Source organism: Bubalus kerabau, chromosome 15, assembly GCF_029407905.1.
Source record: "Bubalus kerabau isolate K-KA32 ecotype Philippines breed swamp buffalo chromosome 15, PCC_UOA_SB_1v2, whole genome shotgun sequence".
Taxonomy (NCBI): Eukaryota; Metazoa; Chordata; class Mammalia; order Artiodactyla; family Bovidae; genus Bubalus; species Bubalus kerabau.
The window spans coordinates 16,060,617-16,077,914 of NC_073638.1; the positions used below are offsets into that span (position 1 = coordinate 16,060,617).

The window sequence follows — 17,298 nt, forward strand, 5'->3', positions numbered from 1 at the left end:
TTTCGCCTCCTGCATTGGCAAGCGGGTTCTTTACCACTACACCACCTGGGAAGCCCTTTACAAAATGTATAAAGTATTAAGGTTGTGAAGTTCCATGAAAATAATGTATAAGTATTAAATATGTGATTTCATATCTTCAGAAGTTTTTACTTTGCCACCATTTATATATTTGTGTTGACCTTAGGATAGTGCTGTTACTTTGCAGCAGATGGACAGAAAATACTTAAGCTATATAATCACACATAATTTAAAAAATACTTATATGCCAATTAAGTGTTACATTGACAACTCAGTGAAAAGTTTAATTAATTACAGTTAACCAAGTGTACACATAGTAATATTATAAATTTTTATCTTTTCATCTTAGTGATTTCTCAACAGAATGTTTTCTTTCTTATTATACACAGTATATTTTTATTTTGGCCATTTATCATGTTCCTTTATATTTTATGAGAGATGTCCCTGGAGCCACCTTATAGGTTCCTTTTATTTTGTACTGATATTATTAGTAATTATAGCCTTTTCTTTATTACCTTTCATCATGGGCAGAAATGTCTCTGCTGGGCTATATAATAATAGCTATAGTCATATAAAGGTGTCTTTGAAATACTGAGTTTTAGAAATTTAAGAGTTTGAGGATCATAGGTTTTCTCAGTAAACCATTATGTAGGACTGATTAAAGCCTTTACCAATACCTGTTTTCAGAGGACAGTCAATAAGTTCATATATGGGAAAGACTTAGAATTGATAAATCCTGTCCTTGAGTATATGTAGTCAGCAGGTTCTTCACTGATTGAAGACCCAGAATTCTACCCTGAGTAGTATCTTTCAGCTGGCTGGTCCAGCAGAATCAAAGGCAGTAGGAGAAAAATGACCTATACAGAGGCTTTAGAGAGCCTGTCTCTGTTCCCTTTCACATCATGCTCTCACCATTTCCCTCTCATATTTATTTAGGAGGAAGAATGACAGAAAGCTCCAAATGTCTGTCAGACATTCATATCCCAGAGTTGAAATTAAGCTTTAAAAAATGATCTACAGGGTTTTTTTTTTTTTTTTTTGCATATGCAGATAGTGTAGTCATTCTGTTTAGACTAGTGGTAGAGTTGAAACTATAAGACACCTGAAAGTATTAATATTATAAGAGTAATACTAAGAATGTATGTAGAGCTGGTGTTTATATCGAAGGACTTGGACTTTGACTTCTTGAGATTAGAATTGTGGCATTTCCATTTACTCGTTCTGTGATTTGGGGAATGTTTCCTGACCTCCCTGAGCCCAATTTAAATGTAGTAGGAAATAATGATATTTCCTGTCTTACATGGTTATTGTGAGAATTAAATGAGAAAAATCTTTTATCACAGTATTTAGAACATAGTAAATGATAATGATGATGTCAAATAATTGTCCTTATGATGAAATGTTTTGGGAAGATTTTATCAACAATTTTTTTTGTGTGTGATGATTGAAGTGCCACATACACAATAATTAACGTTACTCTTGATATTTTTTTCCTTTAGAGAAAATTAAGTGGAAAAGTAAGCATGTTTTCATTGTCCATACAAAATTGTCTTCAGTCATATTTTAGTAACGGGAACATTTGTACAATTTTTAAGTTTACATGGCACATTTTTGTATTAGCTTATTTTCAATAACAGCCATGCGAGGATAGCAAAGTAGATGTCCCAATTGGTTATAGTTAATATCTAATTTTCAGGAAACTAAGACTGAAATTGGTCAAGTTATTGCCTATAGTCATGTGAGTAGTACTAGAACCCAGCTTTTCTTTCTAATTCTAATATAGGGTTAGTTACTCTAAATTTTCATTAGAAGACTTTGTTGCCATGTAGTTAGTAAAAATTCTTGCTTTAAATATCTGTATTTTTGTTCATCGAATAGAATTTTTCCCTCTTCATTTTTTGGCTTTCTCTTATAGAAACTTTTGAGAAAAAATTTAAAAGGTAATTTAAATCAACTGCCTTATTTTACAGATAGACAAAGTTTAAAGGCGTTAATGACTTGCTTAAGATCTTACAACTGTTTAGTAATAACAATAAGACTAAAATCTAGGTCTCCTGGTACTGAGTTTATTGCTATTTTCATATTATTCTGTCTTCTGAGAAAAATGAGGATGTAGCCCAGATTTACTTGATTGTATTTTGTCTATAACAATTCAACTTTTAATTTTAGAAGCATTTGCTCAGCCTCTTAATTTTTGACTTATAAAAAGCAGACTTCAGATATAGTCAATATTAAGTGCTTCATGGAAGATCCCCTGGCAGAGGGCGTGGCAACTCACTCCAGTATTCTTGCCTGGAGGATCCCATGGACAGAGGAACTTGGTGGACTACAGTGCATAGGGTTGCAAAGAGTTGAACATGACAGAAATGACTTAGAATGCATGCACATACCAATGAATTTACTGTAATTATTTGATATATATTTATCTCAGAGAGAAGAAAGGAACCATGCCATATTCATGATTTTTTTTGTTTGTTTATAAAAGTTATATTTTTAATAAGCTAATACCCCATTCACCCCTGTTATACCCCCTGATTATGTTTTATTTCCTTCTGTGTTTAATAGATTTTCTGATTCATAGTAAATGTTCACAAAATACTTGTTGAGTTTAATTTCTTGATAGATGCTACTGCAAATTGATATTTTTGATTTTTAAATATTAAATTCATGAATTCTCTTATTAAAAATATTTTATTATTGCTGTTATTGGGACCAAGGGGTATGGGCCTCAATTGCATATTGATTATTATTATTTTTAATGAATTTTTATTAGAATATAACTGCTTTATGATATGATTTTTTCTTTATTTTGTTTTTTATTAAAGTATAATTGCATTACACTGTTGTGTTATTTTTTGCTGTACAGCACAGTTAATCAATTATATGCTGTACAACTTCTTTCGTTTCCACTTTGAATTCCTTTTATTTCTTTTTCTTCTCTGATTGCTGTGGCTAGGACATCCAACACTATTTTCAGTAATAGTGTAGAGAGGGAACATCATTGTATTGTTCCTGACCTTAGAAGAAATGATTTTAGTTTTTCACCATTGAGAATGATGTTTGCTGTGAATTTATCATACATGACCTTTATCTGCTCTTTTTTTAGATTTTCTTCCCATTTAGAAAAAAATGGGAAGAAAATGTTGCCACAGAGGATTGAATAGAGTTCCTTGTGCTATACAATAGGTTCTCCTTAGTTATCTGTTCTTACACATGTAAGTGTATATATGTCAGTCCCACTCTCCCAATTCATCCAGCCCTCCCTTCCCCCTTGGTATCCACTGTTTGTTCTCTACACTTGTATTTCTGTTTCTGCTTTGCAAATAAGCTCATCTGTACCATTTTTATAGATGCCACATATGAGGATAGTTGCACAGTTGTGTCCAACTCTTTGTGACCCCGTGGACTGTAGCCTGCCAGGGTCCTCTGTCCATGGAATTCTCCAGGCAAGAATTCCGAAGTGGGTTGCCGTTTCCCTCTCCAGGAGATTCCACATATAAGTGATATTTTTCTCTTTTGACTTATTTCACCTATGACGGTCTCTAGGTCTGTCTGCATCTCTGCAAATGGCACTATTTCATTCCTTTTTTATGGCTGAGTAATATTCCAGCCATTGCATATAAGTACCACATCTTCTTTATCCATTCATCTGTCATTGGACATTTAGGTTATTTACATGTCCTAACTGTTGTAAATAGTGCTTCAGTGAATATTGGGGTACCTGTGTGCTTTTTAATTATGGTTTTCTGAAGATATATGTCCAGGAGAGGGATTGCTGTGTCATATAGTAGTTCTGTTTTTTATTTTTTTTTTAAGGGAACGTCCATACTGTTTTCCATAGTGACTGTATCAATTTACATTCCCACCAACACTGTAGGAGGTTTCCTTTTATCCACAGTCCAGCATTTTTTGTTTGTAGATTTTTTTGATAATGGCCATTGACTGGTGTGAGGTAGTAGTTTGGATTTGCATTTCTCTAATAATGAGAGACATTGAGCATCTTTTCATGTGCTTTTTGACCATCTTTATGTCTTTGGAGAAATATCTATTTAGATCTTTCACCCATTTATTCATTAAGTTTATTTTTTTGATATTGTGCTACATGAGGAGTTTGTATATTTTGGAAATTAATCCTTTGTCAGTTGCTTTGTTTGCAAATATTTTCTCCTGTTCTGAGGGTTCTCTTTGTTTTGTTTATGGTTTCCTTTACTGTGTAAAAGCTTTGAAATTTAATTAGATCCCACTTGTTTATTTTTGTTTTGATTTTCATTTCTGTTGGAGGTGGATCAAAAAAGACCCCGCTGCAGTTTATGTCAAGGAGTATTCTACCTGCATTTTCCTCTTAAGAGTTTTATAGTGTTCAACCTCACATTTAGGTCTATGATCCATTTTTATTTTGTTTTTATGTGTGGTGTTTGGGAGTATTCTAATTTCATTCTTTTATATGTAGCTGTCCAGTTTTCTCAGTACCACTTATTAAAGAGACTGTCTTTTCTCCATTGTATATTTTTGCCTCCTTTGTCATAGATTTGGTGACTGTAGGTGTGAGGGTTTACCTTTAGGCTTTCTATCCTGTTTCATTGATCTGTATTTCTGTCTTTGTGCCAGTATTGTATTGTCTTGATGACTGTAGCTTTGCAGTATAGACTGCAGTCAGATTCTTCCAGCTCCATTTTTCTTTCTCAAGATTGCTTTGGCTATTTGGAGTCATTTGTGTTTCCATACAAATTGTAAAAGTTTTCATTCTAATTTTGTGGAAAATGTCATTGGTAATTTGATAGACATTGCATTGAATCTGTAGATTGCTTTGGGTAGTATAGTCATTTTCACAATATTGATACTTCTGTTCAAAGACCATCATATATTATTCCATCTGTTTGTGTCCTTTTTGATTTATTTCATCAATACGTTATGTTTTCTGAGTGCAGGCCTTTTGCCTCCATAGGTAGGTTTATTCGTAGTATTATATTCACTTTGGTGTAGTGGTAAATGGGATACTTTTCTTCATTTCTCTTTCTGATCTTTCATTGTTAATGTATAGGAGTGCAAGAGATTTCTGTGTGTCAGTTTTGTATCCTGTAGGTTTATCAGATTCACTGATTAACTCTTGTAGGTTTCTAGTAATATCTTTAGGATATTCTGTGTATAGTATCATAACATCTGCAAACAGTGAGTGTTGCTTCTTTCTTTTCCAATTTGAATTCCTTTTATTTCTTTTTCTTCTCTGATTGCTGTGGCTAGGACATCCAATACTATTTTCAGTAATAGTGTAGAGAGGGAACATCATTGTATTGTTCCTGACCTTAGAAGAAATGATTTTAGTTTTTCACCATTGAGAATGATGTTTGCTGTGAATTTATCATACATGACCTTTATAATGTTGAGGTAGATTCACTCTGTGCACACTTTCTGGAGAGTTTTTGTCATAAGTGAATGTTGAATTTTGTAAAAAGTTTTTTCTTCATCTATTCAGATGATCATAGGGATTTTATTCCTCAATTTGTTGATGTAGTATATCCCCCTGGTTGATTTGTGTATATCGAAGAATTCTTACATCCCTGGGGTAAATCCTACTTGATCATGGAGTATGTTGCTTTTAATGTGTTGTTGGATTCTGTTTGCTAGTATTTTGTTGAAGATTTTTGTGTCTGTATTCATCAGTGATTTTGACCTGTAATTTTCTTTTGTAATTCTATTAATATCTTTTTTTAATCAGGGTGATGGTGGTCTTGTAATGAGGTTGGGAGTGTTCCTTCCTCTTCAATTTTTTTCATAAAATCTGAGATCAATAAATGTTTACCCTTTTCTAAATGTTGCGTAGAATTCACTGTGAAACCATCTGGTCCTGGGCTTTTATTTGTTGGAAGATTTTTAATCACAGTTTCAATTTCATTACTTGTGAATCTTCTGTTTATAATTCTATTTCTTCCTGATTCAGTCTTGGATGGTTGTACCTTTTTAAAAATCTGTCCATTTCTTCCATGTTGTCCATTTTATTGCCTTGCAATTGTTGTAGTATTCTTTGTAGTTCTGCAGGGTCAGCTGTAACTTCATTTCTCATTTCTAATTTTACTGATTTGAGTCCTCTCACTTTTTTTCTTGATGAGTCTCAATGAAGGTTTATCAGTTTTATCTATCTTCTCAAAGATCCTGGCTTTTTATTTCATTGTTCTTTGCTATTCTTTTCTTTGTGTCTATTTCAGTAATTTTTGTTCTGATCTTTATGATTTCTTTCTACTAACTGGGTTTTGTTTATTCTTTCTCTTGTAGCTTCAAGTATAAGTTTAGGTTGTTTGAGATTTTTTTCTTGTTCCTTTAGGTGAGATTGTATTGCTATAAAGTTCCTTCTTAGAACTGCTTTTGTTGCATTACATAGATTTTGACTACTCATACTTTTGTTGTCATTTGTTTCTAGGTTTTTTGATTTCATCTTTTATTTCTTCTGTGATCCATTGGTTATGCAGTAGCACATTGTTTAGCATCTATGTGTTCTTGTGTTGTACAGTTTTTTCCCTCCTGTAATTGATTTCTAATTTCATAGCATTGAGGTTGGAAAGGATGCTTGATATGATTTCAGTTTTCTTAATTTTACCAAGGCTTGATTTGTGACCCAAGCTATGGTCTATCCTGGAGAATGTTCCATATGCACTTGAGAAGATATTCTGCTGCTTTTGGATAGAATATCCTATAAGTATCAGTTAAAACTATCTGCTCTAATATGTCATTTAAAGCTTTTTGTTTCCATATTAATTTTCAGTCTGGATGATCTGTTCATTAGTGTAACTGGGATATTGAAGTCCCCCATATTATTGTGTTACTGTTGATTTCCCCTTTTATGGCTGTGAGCATTTGCCTTATGTATTAAGGTGTTAGGTGCATAAATATTTACAGTTGTTATATCTTCTTCCTGGATTGATCCCTTGATCATATGTACTGTCTTTCCTTATCTCATGTAAACAGTCTTCATTTCACAGTCTTATTTTGTCTGATATGATTATTCCTACTCCAGTTTTGGCAATCCACTCCAGGACTATTGCCTGGAAAATCCCATGGACAGAGGAGCCTGGTAGGCTACAGTCCATGGGGTTGCAAAGAGTCGGATACGACTGAGTGACTTCACTCACTCACACCAGTTTTATTTTGATTTCCATTTGCAAGGATTACCTTTTGCCATTCCCTCACTTTCCATTTGTATGTCTATAGGTCTGAAGTATGTCTCTTTTAGACAGGTTATATACAGATTTTGTTTTTGTGTCCATTCAGCTGTGTCTTTTGGTTGGAGTATTTAATCCATTTACCTTTAATTTTTGATATGTATGTTTCTCCTGCCATTTCCTTAATTGTTTTGAATTTTGTTTTTGTAAGTCTTTTTTTTTTCCCTTCCTCATTTGTTCTCTTATGTTTCTTGCCTAGAAAAGTTCCTTTAGCAGTTGTTGTAAAGCGGGTTTGGTGGGGCTTTATTCTCTTAGCTTTTGCTTATCTATAAAGCTTTTGATTTATTGAATGTGAATGAGACTGTTGCTGGGTAGAGTATTCTTTGTTGTAGATTTTTTCCTTTCATCACTTTAGATATATCCTGTCAGTCTCGTTACCTGCAGAATTTCTCCTGAAAAATCAGCTGATAACCTTATGGGGATTCCCTTGTATGGTATTTGTTGTTTTACCATTTTTTACTTTGTATTTAATTTTTGTTAGTTTGATTAATATGTGTCTTGTGTTGCTTCTTGGGTTTATGCTGTATGGGACTCTCTACATTTCCTGGACTTGGGTGAGTGTTTCCTTTCCCATGTCAGGGAATTTTTTGACTGTATCTTCAGATATTTTCTCAGGTCCTTTCTCTTTTTCTTTTTCTGTTGGGACCTATTTAATTTGAATTTTGGTACATGTAATGTGGTTTCAGAGGTCTCTTGAGAGTGTCTTCTTTTCATTCTCTTTTCTATATTCTGTTTTGTGCCAGAGATTTCCAGTATTCTGTCTTCTGGGTTACTCATCTGTTCTTCTGCCTTAGTTATTCTGCAATTGATTCCTTCTAGCATATTTTCAGTTAGGTTATTGTCTTATTCATTTCTGTTTAGTCTTTAGGTTAAAATTTCCTTGTATCTTCTTGATCCTTGCCTTCATTCTGTTTCCAAGATCTTGGACCACCTTCCCTTTCATTACTGTGAATTATTTTTCAGATAGATTGCTTATCACTTCTTCATTTAGTTGTTCTTAGATGTTTCTATCTTGCTACTTCATGTCATCATATTTCGTTGTCATCTCCTTTTTTCCAGCATACTGTTTGTTGTCTCCTTTCTGCAAGTTTCCAGTGGCAGTTCTTCTTGCTTTTGGAGTTTCTTTCCTGGTGGGTGTGGTTTCTCCAGAGGCTTATGCCTTTATATTCTTGATCTGAATTTGATTTGCCTTGGAAACAACAGAATGATCTCTGTTCATTTCTGAGGCAAACCATTCAATATCACAGTAATCCAAGTCTATGCCCCAACTGCTAATGCTGAGGAAGCTGAAGTTGAATGGTTCTATGAAGACCTACAAGACCTTCTAGAACTAACACCCCCAAAAAGACGCCCTTTTCATTATAGGGGACTGGAATGCAAAAGGAGGAAGTCAAGAGATATCTGGAGTAACAAGCAAATTTGGTCTTGGAGTACAAAATGAAGCAGGTAAAAGGCTAATAGAGTTTTGCCAAGAGAATGCACTGGTCATAGCAAACACCCTCTTCCAACAACACAAAAGAAGACTCTACACATGGACATCACCAGATGGTCAGTACTGAAATCAGATTGACTATATTCTTTGCAGTCAAAGATGGAGAAGCTCTGTACAGTCAGCAAAAACAAGACCGGGAGCTGACTGTGTCTCAGATCATGAATTCCTTATTGCAAAATTCAGACTTAAATTAAAGAAAGTAGGGAAAACCGCTAGGCCATTCAGGTATGATCTAAATCAAATCCCTTACAGTGATAACAGTGAAAGTGATAAGTAGATTTAAGGGATTAGATTTGATAGACAGAGTGCCTGAAGAACTATGGAAGGAGGTTTGTAACATACAGAAGGCAATGATCAAGACCATCCCCAAGGAAAAGAAACGCAAAAAGGCAAAATGGTTGTCTGACGAGGGCTTACAAATAGCTGAGCAAAGAAGAGAAGCAAAAGCCAAAGGAGAAAAGGAAAAATATACCCATTTGAATGCAGAATTCCAAAGAATAGGATGGAGAGATAAGAAAGCCTTCCTCAGTGATCCGTGCAAAGAAATAGAGGAAAACAATAGAATGGGAAAGACTAGAGATCACTTCAAGAAAATTAGAGATACCAGGGGAACATTTCATGCAAAGATGGGCTCAATAAAGGACAGAAATGGTATGGACCTAACAGAAACAGCTGATATTAAGAAGAGGTGGCAAGAATACACAAAAGAACTATACAAAAAAGATCTTCATGACCCAGATAACCACGATGGTATGATCACTCACCTAGAGCCAGACATCTTGGAATTTGAAGTCAGTGGGCCTTAGGAAGCATTGCTACAAACAAAGCTAGTGGAGGCGATGGAATTCCAGTTGAGCTATTTCAAATCCTAAAAGATGATGCTGTGAAATTGCTTTGGTCAACATGCCAGCAAATTTGGAAAACTCAGCAATGGCCACAGGACTGGAAGAGGTCAGTTTTCATTCCAATCCCAAAGAAAGGCAATGCCAAAGAATGTTCAAACTACTGCACAATTGCAGTCATCTCACATGCTAGCAAAGTAACGTTCAAAATTCTCCAAGGCAGGCTTCAGTAGTAGGTGAACTGTGAACTTCCACATGTTCAAGCTGGTATTAGAAAAGGCAGAGGAACCAAATTGCCAACATCTATTGGATCATTGTAAAGGCAAGAGTTCCAGAAGAACATCTACTTCTGCTTTGTTAACTAGGGCAAAGCCTTTGTGTGAATCACAACAAACTGGAAAATTCTTCAAGAGATTGGAATACCAGACCATCCTACCTGCCTCTTGAGAAATCTGTATGCAGGTCAGGAAGCAACAGTTAGAACTGGACATGGAACAACAGACTGGTTCCAAATTGTGAAGTGAGTGTGTCAAGGCTGTATGTTGTCACCCTGCTTATTTAACTTACATGCAGAATACATCATACAAAATGCCAGACTAGCTGAAGCATAAGCTGGAATCAAGATTGACGGGAGAAATATAGATAACCTCAGATATGCAGATGACACCACCCTTATGGCAGAAATTGAAGAACTAAAGAGCCTCTCTATGAATGTGAAAGAGGAAAATGAAAAAGTTGACTTAAAATTCAACATTCAGAAAATTGAGATCATGGCATCCAGTCCCATCACTTCATGGCAAATAGGTGGGGAAACAATGGAAACAGTGACAGACTTTATTTTTGGGGGCTCCAGAATCATTGCTGATGGTGACTGCGGCCACGAAATTAAAAGATGCTTGTTCCTTGGAGGAAAAGCTATGGCCAACCTAGACAGCATATTAAAAAGCAGAGACATTACTTTGCCAACAAAAGTCCATTTAGTCAAAACTATGGTTTTCCCATAGTCGTGAATAGATGTGAGAATTGGATCAGAAAGAAAGGTGAGCACCAAAGAATTGATGCTTTTGAACTGTGGTGTTGGAGAAGGCTCCTGAGAGTCCCTTGGACTTCAAGGAGGTCAAAGTGGTCAGTCCTAAAGGAAATCAGTCCTGAATATTCATTGGAAGGACTGATGTTGAAGCTGAAACTCCAGTTCTTTGGCCACTTGATGGAAGAACTGACTCATTGGAAAAGACCCTGCTGCTGGGAAATATTGAAGACAGGAGGAGAAGGGCATGACAGAGGATGAGATGGTTGGATGGCATCATTGACTCAATGGACATGAGTTTGAGTAAGCTCCGGGAATTGGTGATAGACAGGGAAGCCTGGTGTGCTGCAGTCCATGGGGTTGCGAAGAGTCAGACACGACTGAGCAACTGAACTGAACTGTAGTAATTGGAGCCTGCCCTCGATATTGAGTGGGCCCTCCTGTTTGCTCTGTCGCTGTCACTGCCCTGTCACGGGTGAGGTCTCCTCCTGCTGGGTTCCAGCCCTGGCTGATCCAGGGTATTCGAAGGAGAGATGGCTTCGGCGACCTATTTATTTATTTATTTATTTATCTATCAAAGATATAAAGAATAATAGAATGAGGATAGCTCAGTAGGAAAATTCAGTGGAGAAAAGAAGCTGAGTAGCTTGGTTTACGCGGAAAATCAATATAACCTGTGACACCAGGTTAGCTCTGACCACGGAGGCCGCAGGCGCCCTCTCGAATAGCGGAAGGTGTCCCACCTTAGACACCTTCTCGAGTGGGTCTTAGAAGCCCAGGCAAATAAATGGTCGCAGAGGATATCCGCGCTCCAGATGGAGACTCAGCTGGAAATTGAGGGGAAGAATGACATGGGGAGACCAAGCTTTGGTGAGCAAGGCCCGTAGCTTTATTTTCAACAGGGGCTTTTATACCCTAAGTTACACATAGAGGATAATAGGGGATGCAAAGTCAGCAGTCTTTGATGCTTATCAAAAACTAGGGTTTCTTTCCTGCAAATTTATCGTATACAAATGGTTTAGGTGATTTACATCATCTTCTGGCCAGAAGGCCTGTTTACATTTTATGACTCTTGACAAAGACTTATCAACAAAGACTTATTTTCTCTAAGAGTAATTATTTTAAGGTTTGGCACCATCTTCTGAAGATAAAATTGCATTCCTATAGGGCGGATGTGTAATGGGTTTACAACAAAGGAAAGAATTTATTACCTTAAGGGTCTAAAGGTACTAACACCAAGGCCACTACTTATTTTTTCTACATACCAACTATATTAATTAATACACATTCAAGGATACAATTCAGGGGTTGTGAAAACTTGGCAACAAGCATTGGCTCATCAATGAAGTCTTTTACTAGTTTTATTCTGACAGTTTCTAACTCTCTGAGAGGCTCTAAGCTATTTGAATATCTTAAGCTTCCCGTGCCTCTCGAGGCTGGGAGACTGTAAACAATTGTATGCATAGCTGTAGGAGTCGGGGTAAACTTGTCAGGCGAGTTAGAGAGCTATCTGAGGGGTTTGGATTTAAACACTCCTAATTGCCCAGGAACTTTATTAATTGGAGCTGTAAGTTAAGAGATGGTGGTGGGGGACAGCCCCCAGTAAAGTCAGAGGTGAGAGCACAAAGCAATAAAGTAGGCAGAATCTGGTTTTTTTGGGGGTAGATGCTCGAGAATATCCAGGGGGACTCCTGAGGCTCGATCCCGCCTTTGCGTATGCCGAGCCTCCTTCCTCATGACCTTTGTCACGAGTGGAATGTCTCTCGCCGGCTCCCGGCATCCTCCCTAGTTTTTAAAGTGGAATTTCTGAAATCTGTTTCCTAGCTGTGATTCTGATCTGCTCTGTGATGTAGGCAGGATTAGAGCACTCTCACTTGTGGGGAAGCCTCTGAGTTTTACTCTTTTGGATCTATTCACCTGTTATTGTACTCTGTTGTGCCCCCTTTCAGCTGTTTTGTGTGCTCACAACTTGTACTCTTGTGGTTGCGCTCTGGGTGCCACCTTAACTGTAAGTGTGCCTGCAGTTGGGCCTGGTGGCTCCTCAGGTGTTGCTTCACATGCCCTCCAGCACGGGTCCACTGAAGTTAGGTATCAGTGCTGCAGTAGTCATTCAGCTGGTCACACTGTGTGAGCTGTGGAGGCAGCTCGAGCTCTGGTCTGTCCCTGTCTTCACATGTACCTGTCCACAGAGTTCACAGCTGCTATAGCCCATCCCAGTTGCAAAGTACTTGTTGTTCTTTTGACTGTTTCACTGGGGCTGAATTTAGGAAGCTGTCAGTGGAGGTGTAACTTTGCAGTTCGCACAGCCTCGAGGAGAGGTTTCAACTCATCTTTTTCAGTTACACAGCTTCTGCGGTTTCTCCTGGATCAGGAAATGGCAACCCACTCCAGTACTCTTGCCTGAAAAATTCCGTGGATGGAGGAGCCTGGTGGGCCACAGTCCATGGGGTCACAAAGAGTCGCACACGACTGAATGACTTCACTTCCTGGGGCTTAGCTGTGGTTTTCAGCCCTCCTCTGGGTGAATTTCCTAGTGTGTATGTGTGTGTGTGTGTGTGTGTGTGTGTGTGTGTGTTTGGTGGGGGTAGGGGTTGTGCTATCTGTGCCCTTCTGTGATAGTGAGGTAGATCCCTGGATCCACTCGAAAATTTCCTAGTAATAAGGATTTTCTGTGTGCTCCCTGGACAACAGGACAACTCTTGGTCCTGATAATGGATTTCCTAGTGAAGGCTAGTTACCTGCACCCTCCTGGACAGTAAGGCAGGTCCCAGCACCCACTGGTGGGCTTCCTAGCAGGAAATGTCCCTGCCCTCCCAGGACAGCAGAGTGGGTTCTGACATCCACTGATGGATTTCCCAGTTTTGAAAGCTATCCATGCCATGCCAGGACAGAGGGGCAGTTCCTGGTACCCAATGACGGATTACGCAGTAGAAAGATCTGTGTATACACTCCTGGGACAGTTGGGTGGGTGTCAGCAACCACTAACATTTCCCTTGTGGAAGCTTCATGCATCATCACAGGACAGCCTGGGCAGGTCATGGGGCCTGCTGGTGGAATTCTAGTGGCTGGATCGTGCTCCTCCAGGTCAGCTGGGGTTGATCCTGTACCCCCCACCCCCAGAAGAATTCCTCATAGGTAAAGGTGTTTGTGCCCCTCCAGCCCAGCAGGGATGGATCCTGTGACCTGCCTGTGGAAATTTTCGTTTTGGAAGCTGGCCACGCCCTTTCAGGTCAGCAGGGTGAGTCCTAGGGCCCCTGGTGGAACTGCTAGTGTCTGGATCTCTCTGTGCTTTTTTGCGTCAGCAGAGCAGGCTCTGTGCCTTGCTGGCAGGACCTCTGGTTGGGGAGCTGTCTGTGCCCTCCTGGGACAGCCTGGGCAGGTCCCGGGCCCTCTGGGGGAGCTCCCAGTGGCTGGAATGTCTGTGACCCTCTAGGTCAGTGGAGGTGGGTCCTGGGGCCTGCTGGTGGAATTTCCAGTAGCTCAGTCTAGTCCTTCTGTGTCAGCCAGTGGGGTTTCTAGTTTTGGAAGCTGTCTGTGCACTTCCAGCTCCACATGGGCAGGGTCTGGTGTCTGCCTGTGGGCCTGAAAGAGGTAGCCATGCCCGCCTCTGGAGCCCAGGATGGCAGTGGCGGTGATTCGCACCCACATAAGGAGCCCCTGTAGGTGAAGTCCTGTTGCTTGGGAGTGCTCACAGGAAATAAAGCTTTTATGGTGATCCCGCTTCTCTCCCTCCCTCTCCCAGTGAGGGTGTCTTGCCTCTGGTTAGCCCAAGCTGCTTCCTAGTACACCCTCAGTTGCCATGGCCTGAACTCTTCAGGCTGTTTCTGCACCTAACCTTTGTCCTGTCCCTGGACGGAGCTTCAGAGTCTGAGCTTTACTTAGCACTTGAGCCCCATCCTTACTGACAAAGGAGCATCTCACGTTGAGGAGCATAGGCTGGCGGTGCCTTCCACAAGCCAGTTGCTGGCTCTCTTGTTTTTAGGTCCAAAACCTCCCCCTCTATCCAGTCTAATTTCTTCGCTGGTGAAGAGCCTTTCCAAGGTGCGGGAACCTTTCCTCCTTCACAGTTCTCTCCCTGGGGTGCAGGCCTGATTCCTTCTTTTTCTTTTTCCTTTTGTCCTACCCAGTTGCATGTAGGTTTTCCTTGTCTTTTTGGAGGTCCGAGGTCTTCTGTCAGTGCTCAGTAGCTTTCTCTGAGTAGTTCCACTTGTAGGTGTATTTTCAATGTTTCTGTGAAGGGAGTTTAACTGTTAACTGTTCTCCCACCATTTTGAGCCCCGCCTCAGGAGTTCATTCAATATTGATTATTTTGAATTAAAGTTACTTGAGAAAGAGCTGATACAAGAAGGACAGGTTGACCCCTCCTGTCTGCCTTCCTGAAAGCAGGGAATAAATCTCATAAAAGATGCAGTCCTTGTATCTTGAGGTAGAAAGAAATTCTTATCACCAGAGATAGGGAATTTCAGGCCAAAAAGCCAATCAAACAGACCTTGTCACTCCTTCCTTCTTGTTAATAATTTGAGTTTTTTATTTTTGGCTATATTGGGTCTTTGTTCCTGTGTGTGGGCTTTTTCTAGTTGAGAGTGGGGGCTCCTCTCTAGTTGTGGTGCACGGGCTTCTCATTGTGGTGGCTTCTCTTGTGGACTACTGGTGTGGTGCGTGGGCTTTAGTAGTTGTGGCACGTGGACTCAGAAGTTGCGTTTCCAGGCTCTGGAACACACTCTCAATAGTGTGACGCATGGGCTTAGTTGCTCTGTGTTATGTGGCATCTTTCTGGATTAAGAATCGAACCCATGTCTCCTTCATTGGCAGGTAGATTCTTTACCACTGAGCCACCGGGGAAGCCCTTCTGCTTTTTAATTGGAGTATAACTGCTTTCCAATGTTGTGTTACTTTCTTTCTAAAATGAAGTGAATCAGCTATATTTACAGATACATTCTCTCCCTCTTGAACTTCCCTCTCTCCATCCCATCCAGGTAGGTCATCACAGAGCACTGAGCTGAGCTCCCTGTGCTATACAGAAAGTTCCCACTATCTATCAGTTTTACACATGGTAGTGTATTTATATCGAACCTAATCTCCAATTCATCTCACCTTCCCCTTCCCCCTGTGTGGCCACGTGTCCTTTCTGTCCTTCTGTGTTTCTGTTCCTGCCCTGCAGGTAGGTTCATCTGTACCATTTTTCTATATTCCCCATACATGTGTTAATATACGATATTTGTTCTAACTTGCTTCATTCTGTATGATAGACTTTAGATACAGCCACATCTCTACAAATGAGCCAGTTTCATGGCTGAGTAGTATTCCATTGTGTGTGTACCACATCTTCTTTATACAGTCGTCTGTTGATGGGCATCTAGGTTGTTTCCATGTCCTGGCTGTTGTAAATAGTGCTACAGTGAACAATGGGGTACATGTTTCTTTTTAAATTATGGTTTTCTCAAGATATATGCCTCATAGTGAGATTGCTGGGTCATATGGTAGTTCCATTTTTCGTTTTTAAGAAACCTCCATACCATTCTCCACTGTGGCTATATCAATTTTCATTCCTACCAACAGTGCAAGAAAGTTCCCCGTTCTCTGAATCCTTTCCAGCATTTATTATTTGTGGATTAAAAAAAAAAAACATTTATTCTTTTGTTTTATTTTTTTATCTTTTGTTTGTTTATTAGTTTTTTGTTTTGTTTTTTATTCTTTTGTTTGTTATTGGATTTTTTGATGATGACCATTCTGACCAGGATGAGGTAATACCTCACTGTAGTTTTGGTTTGCATTTTTCTAATAATGAGAAATGTTGAGCATCATTTTATGTGCTTTTTAACCATCTGAAGGTCTTCTTTGGAGAAATATCTGTTTAAGTTTTCCACTCTTTTTTGATTGGAAATTTTTTTTTATATTGGGCTGCATGAGAAGTTTGTATATTTTGGAGATTAATCCATTGTCAGTTGCCTCATTTGCATATATCATTTCCCATCCTGAGATTCTTCTCTTTGTTTTGTTCATGGTTCCCTTTGCTGTGCAAAATATTTGAAGTTTAATTAGACCAATTAATTTATTTTTGTTTTATTTTAATTATTTTAGGAGATGAATTGAAAAAGATATTGCTGCACTTTTTGTCAGAGTGTGTTCTCCCTATGGTTCCCTCTAAAAGTTTTATAGTATTTGACCTTACATTTAGATCTTTAATCTGTTTTAAGTTTTCTTTTGTGTATGGTGTTAGGGTATGCTCCAGATTCTTTCTCTTGCAGGTAGCTGTTCAGTTTTCCCAGTGCCAGTTATTGAAAAGACTGTCTTTCTGTCGTTGTATATTCCTGTTTCCTTTGTCATAGATTAGATGACCATATGTGGGTGGGTTTACCTCTAGGCTTTCTATCCTGTGCCATTGATCTGTATGTCTGCTTTTGTGCCAGTACCACACTGTCTTGATGACTATAGCTTTGTAGTGTAGTCTGAAGTCAGTCAAGTCTGAAGTCAGCCTGTAGTATAGCCCGATCCCTCCAGCTCCATTTTTCTTTCTCAAGGTTTGTTGGTTGTTTGTGATCTCTTTTGTTTTCACACAAATTGTAAAATTTTTTGTTATAGATCTGTGAAAAATGCCATTGGTAGCTTAATATGGATTTCATTGAACCTGTAGATTTGTAATATAGTCATTTTCACAATATTGATTCTTCCAATCCATACACCAGAAACATGGTGTATCTCTCT

The 17,298-nt window shown here is 38.8% G+C and overlaps 1 protein-coding gene across 5 annotated transcripts in view; it reads left to right on the forward strand.

Annotated features, from left to right (window-relative positions):
• CWF19L2 (CWF19 like cell cycle control factor 2) overlaps window positions 1–17,298 on the forward strand; it is a 140,763-nt gene that overhangs the window by 28,107 nt on the left and 95,358 nt on the right. The gene's annotated exons all lie outside the window — the stretch shown is intronic.